The following is a 24,739-nucleotide window of genomic DNA, read 5'->3' on the forward strand; positions in this document are numbered from 1 at the left end:
CTCAACTGAAGAAATATTTACCATACCAACGTCATCCTAAATATTGAATCTCAAACAAAACATGTATCGAGCTACCTTCTCTTTTGACAATTCTCTATTCCCAAACTAAATAGTCAACTTGTAGAACTCCTCTATATAATATTTCATAGTCATATCCTTCTGCTTTGGATTCTATAACTCCTTAAATAACTCAAGTTCATAATTAGTAGGAATGAACTTAGCTTTCAACTTAGTCACCATCAATCTCCATCTAGTGATCTTTACTTCACCTTCCTCTTCTCTATCTCATTGTAGTTATTTCCACCAAAGAGTAGCATGTCCCTTTAGCTTTGTTTGTGCTAACCTTACTCTGAGTGGATCCTCAATATCCTCAAGCTTAAATTAGTCTTCCAATACACCAATCCGATCAATTAGGTCTTGTGGATTCAAAGTACCCAAGAAATCAGAAACCTCCACCTTATGCTTCAACTTCAACTGAGATCTAGGTTGAACAAACTAACCAACCCTATTTCCCATATGTCTCTCCATATGATGAGTTATGGCCTCACCACTTGATTCAAAAAATTCATAGCCTTTAACAAATTCCTCATAATTGTCTTTGGTACCCACATGTCTAGGTACACCACATAAAGAACTAAAATTTTTAGAAATCATGTCACTCTTCATCAATGCAATCTCATATCTAAATTTTGCTCTCATCTTCTCTGAGATTTGTTCTTCTACAACATCACTAAGATCATTAATAGCCCTAGGATCCAATATTCTTGGAGGCATCTTACAAAATTTTAGCAAACCCTAAGAAACAAATCCACTAATCTAGAAGATCAACCAACCACAAGATCAACCGTCTTTGTAAATCCTAGTGTAAATTACCTCAACTTTGATGATTTGTCAACACACTCAGGAACAACCTTGGCTCTGATACCATCTGACATAGTGTAGGGAAGGAGAATCTCCAAGCCCCCATCTATATAACCACATAGTAGAAACACAACAACAATAAAAAATAAAGCAAGATTTTATACCAAATTACAACAATTCATTCATAAAATATAATTGATTACATGCAATATGCCTATCTATAAGGTCTTCTAGGTTAGGGCCAAATACATATAGGAATTACAAAATTAAATTTGCAAGATCCAACAAGATCCAACTTACAAACCAATCTCAGCTCATATATATCTGTAACATAACAATAATCTAGAAGAAAACCACCAAGAAAATCTAAACTTGTACTTGCAAGCCTACCAAGCAATCTCCTTGTTTTCTAGCATCAGTCCTACCTCTACTTTCAAATTCGCATCTTTCCTTCATCCCATCCTAACTAAATCACTAAAAGACTCCAAAAGACCCCTACTCATACCAATCTAAGCCACAAGTTGGCAAGAACACAAATTAAATACAAATACATAAATTAAATGCCACAAGTTGGCCTGTAAAAAAAATTAAATGTCCAAAAATTAATTTTAGGTCCTCTATAACACTTTAAACTTGAAAAGGCTGATTGACCAAGAAAAAGTGCACATCCACTCTTAAAGTCAAGCATAGAAAACTATTGCATAGAACTACTAGAAATCAATACTCGACAAGAATTACCATATCTCCTAGCTTATAATGAATTATAACTTTCACCTTGGATAAAAGTAACTTCTCTATGCCCACTTAAATCTTGGAAGTGCATAGCCTCTAATTCATTAAGGAAAACTAGTTACCTAGTCTAAATCAGGCACCCAAAACCTAGTAAAATGTAGTTCTAGCAGCAAGGTAAAAATAGATCAAACTTCAATTCAATCCATCCAATCTCTATGAAATCATGAGGAAAGGTTCTCCAATGTTTCTCCAACACATCCCTAACCATGAAAACATAAATCCACCAAAATACAAGCTCAATTCTTCTCAACACTTAACCAAAATCCCCCCAAACATGTTGGATTGCAAGCAAGGCTAGGATGCTCCTACATCAAACCTGATGTAGTGCAAGGTAGGAGAATCCCCAATGGATATGTTATAGCCCCTAGCTATCCAAATACATAGTGGAAACACAACAGTGAGAAACAATAATACAATATTTGATACAAATTACAACAATTCATTCATAACATACAACTAATTACATGCAATATGTCTAACTATAAGGCCTTCTGAGTTAGGGCCAAATCCCTACAATAATTACCAAATTAGTTTTACAATATCTAACAAGATCCAACTTATAACCAATCTCATCTAGTCTAGATATACAACTGAATAAGAATACCAAGAAGAATCCACACTTGTACCCTCAGGTCCGCCAAGAGATCCTCTATTTCCTAAGCTAGAGCTCTAGCTCTTCAAATTTGCATCTATCCTTCACTCCATCCCATTTCAATGACTAAAAGGCTCCACAAGACCCCTAATTATACCAATATAATCCACAAGTCAGCCCAAAAAAAATTGAATATAAATTAAATGCCACAAGTCAGCCTACAAAAATAATTAAATGTCTAGAAATCAATATCTAAGTAAAATCATGATATCTACTAGCTTTGATTCAATAAGCACTCGTGCTTTGAACTGTAGGTAGAAATCTAATTCCTCTACAACCACAAACTATATCCCACCACTTTAATGACTCATGGTCCTCCTTTCTATTAATAAATTCACTTTGTACCCATTTTGAAAGAATTTTAGGAATCTTGATACTCAAATGGTCATGAGTAAAATTACAATTTATAATTGCTAAGCCAAGATAAAGCACAAGAGAAATAGATACAATCAATAGAAGTACACTAGATGAAATAAGCATCTCAAATCCTCCATTTCTTAATGTCAAGTGGTCAACATTCTGAATCATGTAAACCTTAGTGTCCATATGCAGACATAGACTGATAGCTATAGCTTCAATGCTTGACCACATTCCTTTAGAGCCATGAAATTCCATACCATATGAAACCCACTAGATGATTCAAAATGTAAAGGATCTGGTTAAGGATATTGACCCTGTTAGGATTTTATGAAGCATGTATAGTGTCTTAAGTCCTTGTTAGGAGACTAGGCCTTGTTAAAAACCTCAACCCTATTAGGAGTTACTTCAACTCTATTAGGAGTTGGTAAATCATATACAAATGTGTGCAAGAAGAGCCCACTACACTAACATGCAACTATACAATAAGTTCTTCAAGAAATAAGTATACATACAATAATGAGATACTTGTTGTACTTTGCAAATGTTTTGATTGCAAATTCTTCATACAAGAGAGACTACACACATATCAATCTGTATCATATATCAAAATATCGCATTCACTTATTACTCATGTTTCACAAGATCATATCAACTTTGGAATCACTAATCACATAATCATCATCATGTATTTCCGCTCTAACTTTACAAATGAAGTTCCTTACTTCTACCAAACATATTGGTAAATTCTTCCTTACTCAGCTCACATAACATTATTAGAGTCATCTTATTAAAAAATTATAATTCAAAACAATAAATCAAGTTGTTTAACACATTCTGTTGATATGCTATGTTATGCATTGTATCATCACTACATTTCTAATTCCTTCATAACTCGGACTTGGTTGATTGTACGGACATGCGCACTAGTATATGTCATTAGTATGAAGTCATGCATCTCTAGTCAACTGTGGAAGAGAATATTTTAAGGGAATATTCTATTATCATCAAATCTATCATGTTGTTGTGATACTCTCTGATACATAGACAATTTTCCTTCACAAATGAACATGACTAATCTACAAAACAAATATGTTGCCATAAATGACACCCATGTTACTTAGATTATTTGATTGATTGGATATATTGCCAACAATCTTGCCCTTTGGCATTGATGGCAAAATATTGGGAAAATTGGCTAAGTCCCAAACATATTGTCATACCAATCAAAAAAAATAACTATAACATAGTAAAAACATTGTATTCATGTTCTGAAAGGATTACATCCCTTATAATTCTTATTACAACTTGATGATAAAACATACACTAATGATGTTTACTTTGTTAATGGATTGAAGCATAACCTATTGAGCGTTGGACAACTTATGGACAAAGGTTACCAACTACAGTTTGGTAATGACACATGCATTATCAAGAAGAAGGAAGGAAAACTACTTGTAATGGCACAAGAACCAAAGGTAATTTATTTCATCTAAACATCACTGATATAACATGTTTGGTAGAAAAGATTGATAATATTTGGTTATGGCACAAAATATTTTGTCACATTACCTTTGACAACATTGTGAAAGCCATAATACATTTATTATGAAAGATTTACCTAAGATCACTAAGTCCACTAACACTAGTTGTAAGGAATGTATCTTGGCTAAGAAGAAGAGAGTCTCATTTCCTCACAAGTAGTTTTGTACTACACAAAAGCAAGAATCGGTTCATCCAAATCTGAGTGGTCCTGTAAGAACAAGAGGATTCTATGGAGAAATATACTTTATGACTTTTATTGATGACTTTACTAGAATGATGTGGGTAGCTTTTCTTTAAAAAAAATCAAATGCATTTGAAAAACTCAAGATATTCAAGAAAAAAGTTGAGAATGAGTCTAGAGTTAAAATCAAGAGCATAAGATTAGATAGAGGAGAATTTACCTCTAGAGAATTCAACATCTATTGTGAAGAGCATGGCATCAGGAGATAATTAACTTCACCCCATACACCTGAGTAGAATGGGATTGTTGAAAGAAGAAACAAATTAATTACTAAAGAAGCAAGAGCTATGCTATTTGATAATGATGTATCAAAAACTTTTTGGAGAGAAGTAGTCAATACAATAGTATACACATTGAATAGAGTGAAGACTAGGAAGGGTATGGGAAAAACACCAGATGAATTATGGTTTGGTCACTCATCATCAGTCAAGTACTTTAGGATATTTCAAAGAAAATGTTACATCAAAAGAGATGATGATATTAGTAAGTTTGATCCAAGGAGTGATGAAGGTATGTTTCTTGGCTATTCATTAAAAAGTAAAGTTTACAGATGTTTCAACTATAGAAAAAAACTATAGTAGACTGCACAAATGTTAAAATTGATGAAAAGGTTTGGCACCAAGGAAAAGATAATGAATTATAACTCTGATGGAAATTATTACTCTAGAAAGACTAATAGAACTAATGAATTATTTCTCAAGACTAACAATAACTTGCATAATAATGTGCAAATTGAAGATGTAAGAGAGGAATAGAGGATAATGTCTGAAATAAGAATTAAAGCAACTCCAAATAGGGTTGATGCAACTCCTACCCCAAATAGGACATGATAAGACATCATCTTGTTGATAAGATAATATGAATTAAAGAAAAGTGAGTAATGCCAAGGAGAACTATTAATGAAGAACTATGTTTGATATCTCAAGTAGAACCAATAAGCGTAGATGAAGCAATCAAAGATGATGATTGGATAAGAGAGAAATGGAGGAAGAACTCTAGTGGATAATAAAAAATGAAACATGGGAATTAGTTCCTAGACCTAAGACAAAAAATGTGATTGGCACAAAATGGGTATTCAAAAATAAAATGAATGAATAGGGAGAAGTAATAAGATAGAAAGCAAGAATTGTATGCAAAGGTTACTCTTAGCAAGAAGAAATTGACTATCAGGATACATATGGACCAATAGCTATAATGGAAGCAGTCAGAATGTTCCTGGCATATGCGGCAAATAAGAATTTTAAGGTATATCAGATGGATGTTAAGTCAACATTCTTGAATGGAAAACTTGAAGAAGATTACATTGAACAACCAAAGGGTTTTCCTTTAAAAGAAGAGAAGGATATGGTTTGAAAACTAAAGAAAGCACTGTATGGATTAAAGCAAGCACCAAAAACATGTTGGGACTCAAAATCACCTTCCCAATTTTAAGTACCATTGAAATTTAATTAAGCCCTATGAGAACTTTTTGATGCATATGTACCTAGCTATTCATTGAGGTCCATAAGGTTTTTAATGTTTCTAACACCTTTCATTTAGTACATATATGTGTTTCATGAAGATAAATTGTCATTCCAAGCCATTTCGTGAAGTCCCATTTTGAGCAATGTCCAATTTTGCATTTTTGCTAAGGTGTCAAACAGTGACAGGAAGCCTTATTTGCAATTGAGTATATCGCACCTAGGAACATTTCATGACTCACCAGTTTTGGAGTGTTTAGGGTCCATATGAGAGAGCCTATATTTCAGATTTTGAGTCATTTCAAATTTTTTTGACTAGGTTTTGAATCCCTCAAAGTTGGTCATTTATTGATGTCATGCTGATGTAATTTGTTCTAAATTCTGCGAAGCCCTATTTGACTTGTTATAATTTTGACCTAGTTGACCAAAACATTAAAATTCATTTTGCACTAAATTTTAGAGGTCAAAGGCTTGCTATGTTTCAATTTTAAGCTTATGATGAATTTGTTTGATCAGTTTTCAAATGCAATTCCAAATACAATTTCTAACCTTTTACTGGTGTCAAGAAAGGCAAATTGGTCGATACCCCTATTCATGATTTTATACCTTGAAATCCATGATATGTGACATCAAATGAATTGTACAACTATGTTCAACTCCAAAAATACTTTAAGTGTGCCAATTCTAAAAACTTGATGAATCCGTTTGAACACTTTTCGAGGTCCATTCCATTTGCAAAAAATGTTTTTTCGCCTCTATTTCTAGTCTACAAATTCTGAGTAGCCTACTTTGACCATTTGCAAAATGTGTCAAGTTATTTGTCATGAGCCCTAATCCCAGATTTATACTTTCCTCATGACAGTGAACCAACGCCCCAATTTTTGTGCCCCCAGGTGTCAGTTTACCCAATTTTCAAAGCCAAATCTGAACATGATTTACTATTTTCTGATATGTTTACTTGCAGGCAGTTTTGAGAGGACAACTTTGACAGTCAATATCTTTTGACTAAGAATTCATCATGAGATGATATTTGATAGGGTGCAAGTATCAAAACAGAGAATCAGTATGTTTGATTTCAAAGTCTAATTAGGTGTTTTGATCAATTTTTTAAGCCAGTCAAAGGACCTCCTAGCATGAAACTAATAGTTTCCAAGAAAGAGGTGAATTAAGTTTTAAGTGTTGATTCTGTGGTTGAATTTTATTTTAATGGGTGCCAGAGGATGAATGAGTCATTTTTGCAGTTCAATTGTTCATAAATGAATTTTTTTTTAGCTGGACCTACTTTGGGGTCTGACTAATTCCATCAAAGGTAGAATAGGTGGCGATGATATGATTGAGGCATGAGAGTAAACCTTTTCTAACCAAGAAATGAAGGCATTTGCTTCAACATGTACATTACCTTCTCATTTGAAAATGGATATGTGGGACTATACGAGTAATCAATATTAGAATGTTTTAAAAAACTATTTTCATCTGCCATCATTTCCCCTTAAATTTAGTCACATGAAATGACATTCTAAAATTTGTTAGACTTCATTTTTTGATTGTTAATATTTCTTCTTTCTCAGTTGTAATTGAGTTGATATTGACAAAAAACATAGGAAATGACATTTCAATGAAATAATATTACATTTGACAGTGTTTGGTTGCTTAAAAAAATGACTTTTGTTGATACCAAGGGTGAGAACAAAGAAGATTATAAAAATAGAAAGGAATGGATGTATAACAATAAGAAAATGTACTCATTTCAAAGTTTGAATTTGGCTTTGGAGGTGTATGACTTGTAATTAAAAGGAAGTCGGATTAAAAAAAGTTTTGGTCTTCATAAAATGACTTGTGAACATCCACACCTTAAGAAGCAAACAAGGGATGCCCACAAGCAATAACAATAGTCAATACCAAAGAATAGAAGAAAGTTGCATTCTACTGGGAACAATTATGAAGTAGGAAGGCATGTGCAAAGGAAAATGCATGAAGATGGGAGGCATGTTGAAGAGCAAACCATGGCATGAAAGCAGGAGCATCCAATGTTGTAAAAGTGCTTTCTAAAGTGCAGCACATGCATTGAAGGAAGACCAAGACATGAGACCAGATGTAGTTAGAGAGGAAAGGGAAACCCAACAGCAAGCTAGAGATGAAAGGGAGTATGGTAGCTAGTTGGAGAAGGCATGACTAGTAGCCCACGACATGGAGATTTCTTTTGTAATGCCTGAGCTCACATTGGAAGCAATGCATGACATAGGTAGAGCAGAAAACATAGAAATTGATATACTATTTTGGAAAACCACATAAGGAGGTGAAGATGGTTGATGCCCATATCCTCTACCATATATTTATGCAAACAAGCCAAAGGAGTTATGGAAAATTAAGTGAGAATTACAACATAAGTGGGGGTAGTGGCCAATGGAGTAGTTGGAAATTTGAAAAGAAAAAAGACCCCAGCAAGATGCCAAAAACCCCAACAATAGAGTGCTTCATTTGCATTTTTTTGAAGAGTTTAAAAGGTAAATGCCATCATGGTCTTGGCAAAGAAGAAGCCAACAAGAGCATAAAAAATCAAATAGGGCATGACTTGAAAGAACACATTATATGTTGTAGACTATGCCAAGGAAGGAAAGAGGTTGAGGACTGCCATAGTCAATGGAAGAAGACCATGTGAAGAGAAAGCCATAAAAGCAAAGAGGAGCGACCATGGCGTCTAAAGATGAAGGTGACTCAAAGGAAGACCATTGATGTATGGAAGGGAAAAAATAAATGAAAGGTTTAATCCCACATAGACGCTACTAAAGGTTTTAGTATTGTTTAAATAATAAGGCACTAACATTGTAAGATGTCTTCAAGACATCAACTCTTTTGGAAAGCACAAGCACATGCATGGGTCTACCATGTACAGCCAGTTGGTGTAGGAATTGAGAAATTTTGACCAAAAAGATGCTCGCTAGAGGAAGATGATGTCATGCTGACATGGTGACCCAAAAATGAATCATAAATGATACATGGTAATAGATAGAAAATCTAAGAACAAACTTCCAGATACGTCAGATTGCACCATGTGGTGAATCAGATGGCCAATGCTTTCACACTTGATGAAAATGGAAGGAAGATAAATAATGTGGGGAAGCACCAAGCTGCCACATGGCATTGGGTCCTAATCTATAGTGATGTGGTAGGCATAGTCTTCAACCAATAATGGAGTGCCATGTGGCATCAACATGGCAGGATGCATTGAGAATGGTGATGCGCAATCTAGTGGCATGTCAGAGGATAAATAAGATGTTCCCACATGGAAATGCCTAGCGAACTAGGTAGAGGTTGCCATGTGACATCCAGTGGATAATGACTATGTAGAGGTCCACCAATAAGGTGCTTCCATGTGGTAGGCCAGTCAGAATAGGTTGACCTAATTTTCAAGCTAGATAGATAATACAAAATGTTTTCAAAATTGATTTTAAAAAAAATATTTTCCAAAGACTACATACAACATTTTTAAATTGAAAAATGATATAAAGATATAGTGTGAACTTTGGTAAATTTTTATTTTTTAAACAATTTAAAAGTTGCAAACCAGAGTCATAGCAAAGGAGCTTATTTTTCAAATTGAGATTCAAGGGGTTTCTGATAAGCAAATATAGGCATATTATATATCACCAAAATTGGGAGATGACAAACTTTCTGATTATGGAGTTTTTTTTTTTGTACAGGATGTCACTGGTTCAAGTTATAGGCAAAAATGCAAAATTTGGGCCTTCTCAATGAAATGGGCAAAAATTGAAAATGTAGTTACAAGCTTGGTAAAACATGGTTAAAATGGTAGTTAGGGTCAAATTTGGTTACATTCAAGTTTGTTAAATAAGGATTGCATCAACATTTCATGATGCAGCTTAGATATTTTGGCAATCAAAATGGTTTTCATCATTGAATAAGAGATATTTCAAGTTAGTTACAGAGTATTAGTGAAAACTAAATCAGATCAAAAGGGTAGAAAGATGAAAGAGATTTGGCAACTGCAAAGGATGGAATTTCAAGTGGACACATGTTGTCTTTAGATTAGATCTAGGAATAAATCCTCTTCTATATCTTCTTCTTTCTCATCCATTGTAAGGGTTCTAGTTTCTCACAATCATACCATTGTTGGTTGAAATTTTTTATTATGAGACCACTTTGTTGGATCCACAACTATGATTCCACCTTCATTCTTTAGCATATTTTCTACTTGTATGATAGTAATAGTGAAGATGATAGGAAAGTTTAGATCTATTAGGTGTTTTTATGTTTTGATTTCATGCATTTGAATGTATAGTTTCAATGAGATGAATACAAATGACGAAGAATTTCTTTAGTCTCATTCTGATTCTTATCTCTAATCTCTATAATCTATAGTCTTATATGGTCTAGGATCAAAGAAATAAGACTCATTTGCATCCCCTTAAGGTTATATGTTTGATATGTTTTGCTATTGGAACAAAGGGCCAAGTAAATGCTTGATGTATTTAATAGGGTTGTTGGTTATTCTAAGAAGGATAATTCATGAGAATGAGGACTATATGAATGCTAGTGTCTTATTCACAAAGTGATAGGATAGATCTGATGTTTGGGTGTATGAAATATGTCCTTGATATCACAAATGTATGTATTTAATTCATAAAATTTCCCAATAGATAAGGAACTAATCAGCTATAGGATCAAATTGTTCTTACTGTTGCATATTTGGGGTTTTGGTGAAATCAACATCATTAATCAAATGTATTTCCCTTTCATATTGAAGAGCTAAAAAGGATGCTCTCACTCAGCTTGTGAATTTCATATAGTTGCAATTTGCTACTACAAATTTTTGTGATTACATAAGTATAGGAGATTAAAGGATTTTATTTTCTTTGTTAGATTCAAGAATATGTTTAGCACTGGTACCACATAAATTGAATCCAATTTCCACTGACCAATGTTTTGTAGACCCTAAAGTAGAAGAAGGGTCTAGCCTTATAGTTGGCCTGATATCTAAAATAGTATGTTGAACATAGGAGTTAACTACCCCTAGATGTACCTTATTCTCATTAGGGTAATTTGAAACCTATCCTTGTTTCAAAACACCAACAAAATGGTGACTTCTCAATGGTAGACAAACCTTGAGAATTTGAAAGAAGGAGATTCAATCCAATGGAAGATGTGCATGAAAAAAGTTGTAGTAGTAAGTTCTTTGATATGTTTTCTAGCATTCTTGCTCAAATATCATACACCCCAGTGATGCTTCGTTCAAGATAGTGGTAACTTTGAAGGATTGAATGTAGATTGTATTGCTATTAAGTTTTATTTTCAATCAATTTAGCTATTTTGGTTTTCAAAGTATTGTAAATTCAGATTCAGAATTGTTTTAAAATGGTTTATCTCTTCTAAGTGCTTGATGATTTGCAAAGTTCTACAAGTTAAAAATCTAGGTCAGATTTGTTATGCTATGAATTATGTTTTTGAAATCTTTCTCACAATTGTGAGTGGCAACTCTCTAAAAGATCTTGGTACCAGTTTATACTAAATGTATTTTCTACTATCATGTGATTTTATTTCCATGAAAGTAATCTTTAAAAAAGTTTCTCCATCAAGTGGTATTTCTAGCACTAATTGGGAGAACGATTTGATTTATCTAAGCATACTTTATGAGGAATAGATTCAGCGAGTGTTTTCATATTTTGAAGTATGTTTGGAGTTGAATTTTGCAGAAAGAATTTCAGATCTACTACAAGTAAAAAGTTCTGAAAGTAACTATGGTGAATGATTTTTTAAGTTTGTAAGAAAGTGGCAAATGTCTCTTCACCTAGTATGCAGTCCATGTATAAAAATTATAGATTTTTTTCCCCCAAGAGATACATGCCATTAAATTTTGATGGCATTAATCTTTTCCCAAACCTTATGTCATATAATCTCATAAAGTATTTGACTAAATTCAGTGGGAATAATGAAAATTCACCCAGTCATCATGTTCAGATGTTTAGTGACTTGGTTGGTGATTTTGAAATTGCTCATGAAGACATTTGTATGAAGTTGTTTGTAAAAAATTTAGAAGGTGATGCTAGGGATTGGTTTTCCTTTCTACCAACATGCTCAGTTTCATCTTGGGATGAATTAATTTTTGCCTTCATGAAGAATTTTGGGGAAAGAGTAAGAATCTCTTATTATTTTGATAAGTTCTTGAAGATCCAACTCAGGAATGGTGAATTAGTTCTTGAATTTAATATCAGATTTGCAAAAGTTTTAAATGAGATTCCTAAAAGTTATAAGCTAAATGATCAATTTTGTTTAGTGATATATCTTGGTGCATTTGATAAAAATATGAGTTATCTATTAAGAGATAAAGAACTCAAGACTTTACATCAGGCATTCATGATAGCAATAAAGATTGAAAACAACATAAAGTATGGATTAACTAAGAGTCACTTCTCTAAAGGTGTTTGCCAAAAAGATGAGGTTTAGAGGAAAAATCAATGTCAAAAGGAGTGTTTAATTTTAGCAAATAGATACTACTATTGTTGCAAATAATTTTTTTGAAAATTCAAAATGAAAGACATGTGAAGATGAAGTTTCTTTTTTGCAAAGAAAATATGATTCCATTCTTGTTGAATTGAATGCATATGTTGGTGGTATTACAATAGCAGAAGATAAAGTTAGTTCACTTGATGAGTTAGACATGCAAGATTTAAATTCAGTCATTCATTCTCCCATTGGTGATTTTCTTTATGTTAAAAACATAATGAATCAAGAAGAGAAAAGGTGTTCATCATAGTACAAGGATGAAGAAGTTGAAAGTTATATGTCAAGTGATGAAAGTGAAGTTGTTGATCTCACATATTGTGAATAAGCATCACATAAAGACAATGACGAGAGTTGTTACTCAAATCAAGAAGAGGACAATGATAGTACATGTTCATCTTCATATGAATATAATGTAAATTGGGAAGAAGAAAGTAATGATGAAAGTGAATACTCTTATGAAAATAAAGGTATATATTCCTTTTCTAAATCTGAAAATGAAGTTCCATTCTAGAGTTATGTAAATTAGCTTGAAGCTGAAAGTTGTGAAGAAGAGTTGTCTACACAATATGAAAACAAAGAGATTATCTATAAGGATGGATTACCTAATTGTGTAGATGAATGTCTTGAGGATGCATGCAATGATAATCAGCACACAAATGATTCTAAGGTTAATTCATTAGCACCTAAAGATGATTAGTTTGCAAGACATTTGAATTACCTTCATGAAGAAAATAAAGTAACTTTGATTTATATTCTACATGCTTCATTGATGGAGTAGATGGTGAGTCTTCATATAGTTTTGATTTTTCTTCACATGGTAAGACTCTCCATGAAGATGAAATTGGTAGTGAGTTTAAAGTGCATACTAATGCTTTATATGATGAGGATTGTGATGATGATCAACCCATTTTTTGTCAAACTATTCAAAAAGGATCCTTTCATGGAGTTATCAATCCATTGTTTGAAGAAGACATAGAATGTCTAGATTTAGTTGAGGATGGTCTTAATGATGATACATTATCCTACTACTATAAGAGATAAGATTTTTCTTCTTCTAGATGTGATAGTGATTATGATGATGATGTCGCATCTCATGATGTGGATAACAAGGTGTTTGATGAAATTGTTAATGAAAATCAGCATGCACCTTGTAACGAGTTTTATGATGAACATTCTAATGAGATGACTAATCCATCTACTAATTTCAAAGAGTTATTGGAGGATCAATGATTAGATTTAGATTCTAACATTGATGATATTTGTGAATATAAATCTGATTTCTCATCTGAGTACCATCCAATTATGCATAAGGATACACAATTTCAAGGTATGCGTGACCTTTTTCCCCAAGTTGAGTATGAAGCTTTCATATTCAAAACTGATAGCATGCATGATTCATTTGATGAATAGAATTTTCAGTTTGAGTCTCATATTTTTGAGCATGCTGATCAGAACATTCCTAATGAGCAAGTGGTTGAGAATGAATCTAGTTTTTATATGCATTATGAAAGTCAAGGTGTAGATTCAGTTCTGCCAAGCAAGTTGATTTAGGATGCTAATCTAATTGGTGAGACTAAAATGAATAATATTTCCAAGTTACCTCATGCATATTCAAATGAAAATCAAATTTATGACAAAGGTAAGAATTTTTGTTGAAGTTCAGTGGCCTGGGGTCATTTCTTGTACATGGTAGAAGTAGTTGTTTTTTCTTTCAATAAAGCTATGCAAGAGAGAATTTTTTTCTATCAAGTGTGTGGTCTACTTAGTCCAAAAATCTAAATCCTTTCCATGCATACAAGGGACATGCATCCCCAGATAGAGCCACTGTTGGGACTCAAAATTGCCTTCTCGATTTTGAATACCATTAAAATTTAATCAAGCCTATGAGCGCTTTTTGATGCATATGTACTCGACTGTTCATTTGAGGTCCACAAGGTGTTTAATATTTCTAACACCTTCCATTAAATATTTCTATTTGTTTCATGAAGATAAATTATCATTTTGAGCCATTTTCTGAAGTCTCATTCTAAGCAATGTCCAATTTTGCATTTTTGCTAAGGTGTTAAATAATGTTCCATGACTCACCACTTTGGGAGTGTTTAGAATCCATACTAGAGATCCTATGTTTTATATTTTGAGTCATTTTGAATTCATTTGACTAGGTTTTGAATCCATCAAAGATCATCATCTATTGATGTCTGTCTAATGCAATTTGTTCTAAATTCTAGGAATCCCTATTTGACTTGTTATAACTTTGACCCAGTTGACCAAAATGCTAAAATTCCTTTTGTACTTGCTATGCTTCAATTTTAAGCTTATGAAGAATCCATTTGATTAGTTTTCAAATGTGATTCCAAATGCAATTTCTAACTTTTCACTGGTGTCAAGAAAGGCAAATTGGTCATTACCCCTATTCATGATGTTATATCTCAAAATCCATGAAAGTTGAGATTGAATGGATTCTACCACTGTGTTCTACTTTGAAAATACTTTAAGTGTGCCAATTTTTAGAACTTGATGAATCCATTTGCACACTTTCCTAGGTTCATTCCTTTTGCAAAAAATGTTTTTCCTCCTCTGCTTCCATTCTGCAAATTCTAAGCAGCCTACTTTGGCCATTTGCCAAATGTGTCTGGTTATTTTTCATGATCCCTAATCAAAAAATTATACTTTCCTCATGATAGTGAACCAATACCCCAATTTTTGTGCCCCTAAGTGTTAGTTTACCCAATTTTCACAGCCAAATTCAAACAAGATTTATTATTTTCTGACATGTTTTCTTGCAGGAAATTTTGAGAAGGCAACTTTGACAGTCAATATATTTTGACTAAGAATTTTCATGAGATGATATTTTATAAGGTGCAAGTATGTGGAATAGCAAATAAGTATGTTTGATTTCAAAGTCTAGTTAGGTGTTTTGGTTAGTTTTTGAAACCAATCAAAGGACTTCCTAGAATGAAACGTATAGTTTCCAAGAAAGAGGTGAATTAAGTTTTAAGTTTTGATTTAGCACTCAAATTTGATTTTGATCAATGCCAGAGGGTGAATGAGTTAGTTTTTTAGTTTAGTTTTTCAAAAACAATTTTTTTTTTAGCCAGACCCACTTTGGCACCTGACTAATTCCATCAGACGTAGAATAGGTAGCGATGATTTGATTAACACATAAGAGTAAACCTTTTCTAACCAAGTAATAAAGGTATTTTCTTCAACATGTACATTACCTTCTCATTTGAAAATGGATATGTGGGATGTACAAGTAATCAATATTAGAAGGTTTAAAAAAAGAAATTTTCATCTACCATCATTTCCCCTTAAATTTAGTTGTGTGATCTTCAATGATATTTGCAAAATTTAATAGTGAAATGCCATTCTAAAGTTTTAATGTTTCTGCTTTCTCAATTGTAATTGAGTTGATATGACAAAAAATAGATGAAATGACATTTCAATGAAACAATATTGCATTTGATGGTGTTTGGTTGATTAAAACCATGACTTTTGTTGATATCAATAGTGAGAACAAAGAAGATTCTGAAAAGAGAAAGGAATGGATGTATAGCAATAAGAAAAGGTAGCCATTTCAAAGTTTGAATTTTTCTTTGGAGGTTCATGAATTGTAATTAAAAGGAAGTCAAATTAAAAAAAAAATTAGTCTTCATAAAATGAGTTGTGAATGTCTATGCCTTAAGAAGGAAATAGGGGATGCCCACAAGCAATAACAACAGTCAATACCAAAAATAAGAAGAAAGCCACATTCTGTTGGGAACAATTATCAAGTAGAAAGGCATGTGCAAAGGAAAATGCATGAAGACGAGAGGCATGTTGAAAAGAAACCTATGGTATGAAAGTAGGAGCATCCAACATTGTAGAAGTGATTTCTAAAGAGGAACACATGTGTTGAAGGAAGACCAAGACATGAGACCAGACATAGTTAGAGAGGAAAAGGAAAATGAGCAAAAAGACGGAGACATAGGGGAGCATGGTAGCTAGTTGTAGAAGGCAATACTAGTAGTGCACAACATGGATATTTCTATTTTAATGAAAAAGCTCACATTGGAAGCAATACATGACATAGGCAAACCAAGAAACATAGAAATCAATATACTATGTTGGAAAACCACATGAGGAGGTAAAGATGGTTGATGCCCATATCCTCTGCCATGTATTTTTGCAAACAAGACAAAGGAGTTATGGAAAATTAAGTGAGAATTATAGTGTGATTGGAAGGCAGTGACCAATGGAGTAGTTGGAATTAGAAAAGAAAAAAGACCCTACCAAGATGCCAAAAACCTTGACAATGGAGTGCTTCATCTACATTTTTGGAGATTATAAAAGGTAAATGTCATCATGGTCTTGGCAGAGATGAAGCCAACAAGAGCATAAAAAATTTAATAGGGCACAGTTTGAAGGAACACATTATATGTTGCAGACCATGCCAAGGAAGGAAAGGGGTTAAGGAATACTACAGTTAATGGAAGAAGACCATGTGAAGAGAAATTTGCAAGAGCAAAGAGGAGGGACCATGGCTTCTGAAGATGAAGGCAACTCCAAGGAAGACCACCATGGTATGGAAGGGAAAAAAAAATCAAAGGTTTAATCACACATAAAAATTGCTAAAGGTTTTTGTATTGTTTAAATAATAAGTCACTAACATTGTAAGATGTCTTAAAGACATCAACACTTTTGGAAAGCACAAGCCCATGCATGGGCCCACCATGGATGGCTAGCTAGTGCAAGAATTGAGAAATTTTGACTGAGAAAATGCTCACTAAAGGAAGATGAAGTCATGCTGATGTGGTGATCAAAGAATGAATCATTGAATTACACATGGCAACTAGACAGTGAATCTTAGACCAAAGTCCCAGATGCATCAGATTATGCCACATGGAAAATTAGATGGTCAGTGCTTCCCCACTTTGTGAAGATGCAAGGAAGATAAATAATGTGAGGAAGCATCAATCTACCATGTGGCAACAGGCCCCAGTCCATGGTGATGTTGTAGGTGCAATCTTTAGTGAATAAAGGAATGCCACATGACATCAACATGGTGGGATGCATCAAGAGTGGTGATGTGGTGTTTTGGTGGCATGTCAGAGGAAAAATAATATGTTGCCACTTAGCGATAATAACTATGTAGAGGTCTGCCAATAAGGTACTGCAATGTGGTCGGTTGGTCAAAATAGGTTGACCCAATTTTCAAGCTAGATGGAAAATACATAATGTTTTAAAAATTAATTTATAAAAAAATAATTTCCAAATACTATGTACAACATTTTTAAATTAAAAACTTGATATAAAGCTATATTGTGAAGTTCGGGAAATTTTCAATTTTTGAAAAGCCTAAAAGTTACTAACCAGTATCATAACAAAGGAGCTTATTTTTCAAATTGAGATTCAGGGGGCTTCCGGTAAGCAAATATAGGCATATTATATATTGCCAAAACTAGGAGAAGACAAACCTTTTTATTATGGTATTTTTTTTTGCACATGAAGTCACTACTTCAAGTTATAGGTAGAAATGTAAAATTTGGGCCTTCTTAGTGAAATGGGGAAAAATTGAAAATTTAGTTATAGGATTGGTAAAACATGGTAGAAATGGTAGTTAGGGTTGAATTTGGTTACTTTCATGTCAGTTAAATGGGGATTGCATCAGTGTTTCATTATGTAGCTTAATTTTTTTTGCAATCAGAGTGGATTTCATCATTGAACATGAGATATTTCAAGTTAGTTATTGAATATTGATGAAAACTAAATCAGTTCAAAAGGGTAGAGAGATGAAAGAGGTTTGGAAAATGAAAAGGATGGAATTTCAAGTGGACACATGTCATCTTCAGATCAGATATGGGAATGCATCATCTTCTATATCTTCTTCTTTCTCATCTATTGTAAGGGTTCCAGTTTTTCATTGTGAGACTATCATTGGTTGGTAATTTTCATTATGAGACCACTTTGTTGGATCCACAACTATGATTCCACCTTCATTCTTTGGCACATTTTCTCTTGTATGACATCAGTAGTGAGGATAATAGGAAAGTTTAGATCTATTAGGTGTTTTTATGTTTGATTTAATGCATTTGAATGTATAGTTTCAAAGAGATGAATACAAATGAGCAAGAATTTCTTTAGTTTCATTCTAATTCTCATCTCCTATCTCTATAATCTATAGTCTTATGTGGTCTAGGATCAAAGAATTGAGACTCATTTACAACCCCTTTAGGTTGTATGTTTGATATGTTTTGATGTTGGAACAAAGGGCCAGGTAAATGCTTGATGTATTTTACAGGGTTGTTGGTTATTCTAAGAAGGATATCTCATGAGAATGAGGTCTATATGAACATTGATCTCTGATTCACAAAGTGATAGGATAGACGTAATGTTTGGGTGTATGAAATATGTCCTTGATATCATAGATGTATGTATTTAATTCATGAAATTTCCCAATAGATAAGGCACTAATTAGCTACAAGATCAAATTGTTCTTACTATTGCATATTTGGGGTTTTGCTAAAATCAACAAAATTAATCAAATGTATTTCCCTTTCATGTTGAAGAGTTGAAAACGATGCTCTCACTTAGCTTGTGAATTTCATAGAGTTGCAATTTGCTACTATATTTTTTTGTGATTGCATAATTATAGGAGATTAAGGGGTTTTATCTACTTTGTTAGATTCAAGAATATGTTTATCACTAGTACCATATAAATTGAATCTGAGGTCCACCTGCCTAGGTTTTGCAGAGCCTGAAGTAGAAGAAGGGTCTAGCCTTATAGTTGGCCCAGTGTCTAAAATAGTATGTTGAAGATGAGATTTAGGTACCCCTAGATGTAACTTATTCTCATTGGGGTAATTTGAAACCTATCCTTGTTTCAAAACACTAATAGAAGCTAGCATGCAAGGTTGGAAAAATACTTAGGAAAGATTGGATTATCTAAAGGAACAATAGATAGTAACTTGTACTTGAAGGAAATAGAAGATGGTTTTCTAATAATGATTGTATTTGTTGATGACATCAGTATTGATGGAAATGATGAAGCCAGTAATAAATTCTTAGAACACATGAAGAATGAGTTTGAGATGAGCATGATAGGAGAAATGAATTTTTTCTTAGGATTACAGATTGTTCAAAACAAAGAAGGTATCTTTATCTCTCCAACCAAGTACTTAAAAGATTTGCTAAAAATATTTGGTCTAGAAAGTTGTAAACCTATTGGAACTCCTATGGTAATTGGTCATAAGTTATCAAAAAAAGATGATAAGCCTACTGTTGAACAAAAGAAGTACTGATCTATGAGGAGAGGATTGCAGTATATGACTCATAGTAGAGCAGATATAGCAAATTCAGTTGGAACTGTGGTAAGATTTCAAGCTGATCCTAAAGAATATCACTATGTAACAATTAAAAGGATATCCAAATATCTGAAAGGAACATCAAATTATGGTATTTGGTATTATAGAAGAAATGAATTTACTCTTTGTACTTATATATATGTTGATTGGGCTAGAGATAGGGATGTAGTGATGGAGCATTCTTCCTTGGAGTAAGACTACTTTCTTAGCTCAAATAGAAGCAAGATTGTACCTCACAAAGTACTGCAGAGGAAAAGTATGTTGTAGTAGAAAACAATTGTAATCAAGTCATATGGATGAAGCAAATGATGAAGGATATTAGAATCACATTCGAAGAACTTGTTATCATTTACTGTGATAACAAAAGTACAATTAACATGCAATCTTGTTTTGCATTCCAAGACTAAGCACATTGCTATAAAGTATTATGTGTTAAGAGAACAAGTTGTAGAAAAAGAAATTAGATTGGAGTACATTACCATTAAGGAATAGATTGTAGATATTTTCATAAAGGCCTTACCAAAGGATGCATTTGAGTACTTGAGAGGTATTATTGTGGTTATGCCCCTGTCTAGTTCAGAGTAGAAGATTCAAAAGTCCATCAATCTAAGGTACATAGTAGCATTGTTAGACTAGACTAAATGCTAATGCTTCCTCAATGTGGGAGTATTTTTAATGAATAGAATTAGAAAGGACTCTTGGTGATTGATAATTGGCACACAACAATGTCTTTAGACACTTGTGTTGTCAATAGAATTCTGTGCAAAATTTGTAAAGCAACACACCAGATTTTGGTCGTGCTAATAGGTTATTGTATGGTCAAGCAATTAAAAATTTTATGTACTATCTTTGACATTGATGTCGATAGGGAGAGAGAATGACACAAAAAATATTAAAGTGAGTTTGTAAAATGGTGGAGAAATGTTGCAATAAAGGATTTGGATGAAGCTAGATTTCAGTGATGAAGAAACTTATTGGTATTCTTATAACTAGATGTTTTTCATCTATGTTACCATCAATGCCAAGGGGGGACATTGTTAGCATGAATGTTGGTGCTATGGGGGAGCATTGCAGAATAATGTTATGGCTATGTTTTTCATTGATGACAACATAGTAATAAGTTTGTAAAAGATTGATAGAGCAACTAACTAAGATTTGTGTAATAAGGACACTACATTGTGAATCTACTTACGCACACTTACCAGCATATATTACAACATGTATTTGTCACATGGGCAAGTGCACATAACCTAAATCGATAACGTATGTAAGATATTAATGATTTACAAAGAATTACATGGTAATAGAGCATTGTATTTGGAATTAAGGTTTGTGCAATTAACTAGAGGTAGTACATTGACTAGTGATGATGTCAGTGAGTGGGCAGGCATGGAAGTTGTACATGTGAAAGTTTGTGTGTAATTGTGAACCCAAAAAATTAATTAAATTTGTATTTCATTTAATTAACTTATAATAAAGTATGGAGCCAACTAAAGGAATTAATATTGAGTGTGGTATAAGGAAGATTTTTTTTGAGTTTTATACATCATCATGGAGATTGAGAAGTAGTGAAGACCTACAAATTGCAAAGTAGAGGAGAAAAGTAATATGTTAATGCATGTAAGTGACCTTAAGGGTTACTATTGATGAATTTAGAGTTCCAAACTTGATTGCATGATCTGAAGGTGAAGAAGTTTGGCATACTAGATAGAGGAAGAAGCAAAAGATTGTCACACATCTATTATTCTAAAAGGAATAGTACCAAAATCAATCAAACAATGGGTTTGTTGATTTGATCCTGAAGCTATTTGGACAGTGGGTTCAGTTACCTTCTACAACTCCTAATAGGGTTGGAATCTCCTAATAAGGATTCAAATTCTCCAAATAGGGACTCTTTGTACTAAGTGTTGTAATAGACTCCTAATAGGGTCCATCCTCTAACAAGGAATATTAGATTAGTACATTATTTTGTTGGAATCATTCCCATCGAGGTTTTCCCTCTAATCAAGGGTTTTCCTAGTCAACATATCTGGTATAATTGTGGATGCACATTTCTTTATGATTACTATTTACTTTGGGTGAATAATTAAGAATTTTTTAAGATTAATATATAACTAATTCACCACCACCCCCCCCCCCCCCCGCCCCCCCCCCTTCTCAGTTATATTGGTGGTCAACTATTTCTACCAATTTTTTAGACCATCACAACTTTGGTGGTCCATGGAAAATTTATTTAGGAAGGAAAGTCCTAGATTTGCCAGTAGGAACTATGATGGCTAGAAGTATAAAATGAAGACTCATCTCTTGTGCATGGGTCTAGGATATTGGCTTGTAATGAAGACATCTAGTAACATTATAGAAGAAGACAATCTTAAAACATGCACCAAGGAACACAAAGAAGTGTTTGTGTGCAACATAAGGGCAATAGAAGCAATATTTCTAGTGTAACATGAAAGTGAGTACAATCAGGTAAAACTACTCAAAACATCTCATGAAATTTAGAAAACTTTAGAGGCTAATTATGAGGGTGGTACACATGCAAAAAGGGTTAGATTGCAAAATTTGTATTATACATTTGAAGATGCTAGAATGATGGAAGATGAACCTATAAGAAGCTATGTTGGGATAATATCTCAGATTGTTGTAGGAATCACATCTCATGATGGAAAAAAGTCTGATGATGAAGTGATATGAACATTTTTTTAAAGTGTGACACCACCTTTCAAGATAGTTGCACAAATGATTTAGTCAATGATACCCTGTAGTACTAATTTCACCAAAGAGACATTCCTTGGTAGATTTGAAGCTATAAAATTTGATCTAATATAGTCTAGAGAATTGAATAAAGCTGAGACAATATTTAGTACACTAAGTATCAAACCTAGTTTAGGAAGGAACAAAAAAGAACATAGAGACATTGCCAACAATAGAAAGTTCATTGAAGAAAAGATCTAAGAGGGAGTAGCTCTTCTTGTTGAAAGAGAAAAAGATGGTAAAAATATCTTCAAATGTTGGAAATATAATGAATATGGTCATTATGCATCTAACTGTCCTAAAATCAAAAAAATGTATAAGGGAAGATTCAAGTCTAGAATATTTAGAAATTGTTTATATGGTAATGAAGAAGAAGAAGAAGAAAATGAGGAATATGATCAAAACATTAGTGAAGAAAAACTAGGGTTCATATCTATAAAGGAGGATTATCTTGATAGAGAAATTAGAGAAGAAAGTGTGTTGATCTCACAAGTTGAAAAGAAAGATTGGATCATTGATATTGGCTATTCACATCACATGACTGGAGATATCAACAAGTTTTCCAAGTTCTCAAAAGACATGAAGAATGAGTTTAAGATGAGCATGATAGGAGAAATGAAATTTTCCTTGGGATTACAAATTGTTTAGAACAAAGAAGGTATCTTTATCTCTTATACCAAGTACTTAAAATATTTGTTGAAAATATTTGGTCTAGAAAGTTGTAAACATGTTGGAACGCCTACAGTAACTAGTCGTAAGCTATCAAGCAAAGATGAGATGCTTACTGCTGAACAAAAAAAGTATAGATCTATGTGTTGGTGTTTTTAAACTATTAAGCAAAAAAATTCTCAATACCAAGATAATGAAACAAAATTTAAGGATCAACTACTTCCCACTGACAATTTATATATGCTTCTTTTTTGGATCAACCTTAACCAAAATCAAGACTGATTTTCTACTCTTTAGGCTCTATAGAACTAAGGTGGGTAAACCTAAGGGATGGAAGATTCTGAATATAACACCATACACATATTTAGTTTATTTCATGACACTCTACAATAACACACATCCCTTAAAAAGAAGATTTGGTCACAATTCTTCTCAAGTTTACACATAATTCTAGCAATATTAGCTAACTAAAACTTAGAAGTTAAGTGCAAACAAGTGCTGACCAGCATTGAAAATTATTCCAACAATAAAATAAATTTTTTTTTGAATTTAAACTTTATGTTTATTTATGATCTTTCCATCTGTAGATTGAACTAATCAAATCTGTGTCTCATCCATTGGGATCTAGAGTCTATTCAATTCCTTGATCTGATTGATTGCATTACAATTAATACTATTAGCAATTCTTCCTAAAAATCATTCTTATAGACATCCCCCCTACTACCATGGTAATCCTGTCAATTTTTTTGAAGCATTTATTTTAATCCTTTGAATTAAAAGCAATAGAAAATTGACATACAACTTGATCAAATTGCATTCAAATGAACCAACCTTACTCATACAATTTGAAGATAACTAGATTATAAAAATGGAGATAAAATTCAACAACAAAAGATGTGGGGATATCTCATCTTTGTATTAATTTCATTTGAAAATTGAGTACAATTGACATGAAACTCAAAATGACTCAAGATGAAACAATAAGATCCTACAAAACAATATGTATTCTCAAATACTTGCAAAGAAATACGTCACAAAGTTCACATCAAGATGTTGGATTGAATAGAATTAAAGAAAAACTTAATAGAAGCTAAAAGTGATACAAATATTCAGACCCTTTCTCTAGCCCTGGAATCTCACTTATAAAGGGTGAGATGCACCAAGCTTGAGGCATAGAGAACTGACAACTATCCTTATGAAAAAATAATTTACATCTTATTGTTGTGACAAAAGACAAAATTGTGTCCAAAAAAATTATTTTAATTAGAGTATTCTTTTAGTGGGCCTATTTTTTGTTACATCTTCAATAGCTATGGATTCCATGATTGGCTCTTGTGCTATTCTGATTCCTCGAATTATGTAGCCATAAAACTTGCTATTGATGTGTCCTATTTTGATGTTTGCAAGTTAATCTCAACTTGAGAATCTCCATTGGCTTCATTATGGGCTAATAAAACCATATTTAATTTATTTCTTCCTCTACCTTGTCATCATTTTGGACTTATATGCTTGCAACTATAATTGGTTGCTTATCTTTTTCCTC

This window comes from Cupressus sempervirens, chromosome 9 (assembly GCF_028749045.1).
Source record: "Cupressus sempervirens isolate cs-2001-9-10 chromosome 9, ASM2874904v1, whole genome shotgun sequence".
Lineage (NCBI taxonomy): Eukaryota > Viridiplantae > Streptophyta > Pinopsida > Cupressales > Cupressaceae > Cupressus > Cupressus sempervirens.